The 2,068-nt window shown below is 39.5% G+C and overlaps 1 non-coding gene across 1 annotated transcript; it reads left to right on the top strand.

Moving 5' to 3' along the window:
- On the top strand, positions 1-73 carry Trnak-cuu (transfer RNA lysine (anticodon CUU)). The gene has a single exon. It is a non-coding gene; the product is annotated as a tRNA-Lys (tRNA).
- Positions 74-2,068: the final 1,995 nt, after the last annotated feature.

Here is a 2,068-nt window from a genome sequence, read left to right as displayed (position 1 = left end):
GCCCGGCTAGCTCAGTCGGTAGAGCATGAGACTCTTAATCTCAGGGTCGTGGGTTCGAGCCCCACGTTGGGCGAGTAATTTTTGCAGTCACAGGCTTGCTGTTGGGATTAAGAGATGAAACTGCAATCACAAAATGTTTAACCAAACTCGCATGATCTGAGAAACAGAAACGATAGATGGATAAGAAATTTGCAATGCACTGAAGACGCAAGTTAACTAAAACAATACGGAGACTTTATTGAATTTATTTATTTATTCTTTCAAACAGAAACAGATAAAAGTATTATTATTCTGAAATAAGCTCGAAACATTTCATCTGCAACACCTATAAACTAAATGTGATTTTTCAGCGATTACACATAAATAAAATTAATTACAGCAATTTAAAATAAAGCCATAAGGAAACTAACTCCGATGATTCTTAATTATATTTTAGTTCGCGTCAAGGGCTCTAAATAAAACACGATACCATATCAAGGCCTTAAATAGTTACTGAAACAACTGACTTAATGTTTGGAATTGCTATGACTCTTAAAACCTGTCGCTATCTTTTTTTTTTTTAATTAATTTCTCAGTCTATTTTGATTCGGAAGGGAAAATTCCAATAATAACGCACCTACAGTGAACCATCTATGTCGAAGACTACCAGTGATTAGGCCTACTGAAAATTGTGTTATTTTGCCCGCAGATTCTCAGCTCTTTCGCCATTTCTGGTGCCCCGCCAGACAAGCTGAGGATGTCTGATGCCAAGGGAGTTCCCGGCAGAATCCTCTCTAGTTAGGGACGCAGCTATGACCAGCCAGCTATAGCCAAAACAACGCCTCCCCCCCCCCCCTCCTCCACCAGCGGTGCCACGAGGAGGCAGAGCATGCCTTGAAGTGCAGAGAGGCTCTGTATTCGCATCCTTGCAACCGTTCCGTGTAGCTATTGGATCGTGTCTCGGATAACTATAACCAGCAACGGTTCCGACACCTCAAGCGATAATCACCTTCCACGCAGGGTCAGCTCGAACTGCAAGTGAAGCGACGTCGCCAATTTTAAACGCATTTTGTAGGTTATGTTTCACATGACACTTTTAGCAATTATGACTCGTAAAAGCTTTTTGACTTTATTTTTTTTGTACCTACCGGGAATAACTTATTAAAAGAAAAATAGTATTTCAACAGGTTTTGTGAAGAAGTTTTGAAAGTACATACATGTATAATGTTTTATAATTGCCGTTATTTATTGAACAATAAAACCACATTTCGATTGCCGTTCCTTCGTGTGTTTTTAACCACGTGTAAAAATTTTGGAGCCACGTGTAAAAATTTGTTGTATGGTTAAAATATTGAAAAGAATGGTAGGTATCTGGCTGTTCGTCTGGCCGATACAGCTTGCAGAGGCCACGCACTACACACGTACAAGCTGCTCTAGTCAAGTACACGGGGTACACTCGCGAGTACATACCGCGCACTCAAATATGGTCACGGGGTCACAGCCAAGCACCTATCTCGCCGGAAGTCGCCTGCGGCGGTGCGAAGCTAGTCGGCGGGATGTGGCTCAGGGGGTTGGCCAGACTGTTCCTGTTGCTCCTGTGCGCACCAGGAAGTTTGGTTTGGTTTGGGTGGCACGGCTGCAAGCTTCTGTGCTACACCCGTGGGCACTGAGAAAATCCTGGAAGTTTGCCATCATACCGACACGGTATTGTTGGCGAATCCAAGATGGCGTCTTTGGTTTATATATATATATAATATATATATTTATATATATATTTCTACTGTTCTATAAGTGCTAATATATTTTTTAATAAGTTAATTATTTAAAACAGATTTATTTTTTTTTGGTTCGAGGCGCGGCAATGGCGTACCTACGAGAAGGGAAAAATTGATAAATTTAAAAAATTGATATTAGTGTTACAAAAGTAAGTTTTGGTGGCAAGTTTATATAAATATATATTTTTGAACTAAAGGACATCAAGTATTTCAAACAAACATTTAAAAAATTGGGCAGTTTTTAAAAATGCTTTTCAGCACCTTATTTCTAGCCAGTTTTTATTTTTTTAAATTTTTTTAAGTACTCAATCTAC

The sequence above is a fragment of the Bacillus rossius genome, chromosome 7 (genome assembly GCF_032445375.1).
Source record: "Bacillus rossius redtenbacheri isolate Brsri chromosome 7, Brsri_v3, whole genome shotgun sequence".
In the NCBI taxonomy this organism is placed as follows: domain Eukaryota; kingdom Metazoa; phylum Arthropoda; class Insecta; order Phasmatodea; family Bacillidae; genus Bacillus; species Bacillus rossius.
This window is presented reverse-complemented; position numbering and strand designations above follow the sequence as displayed.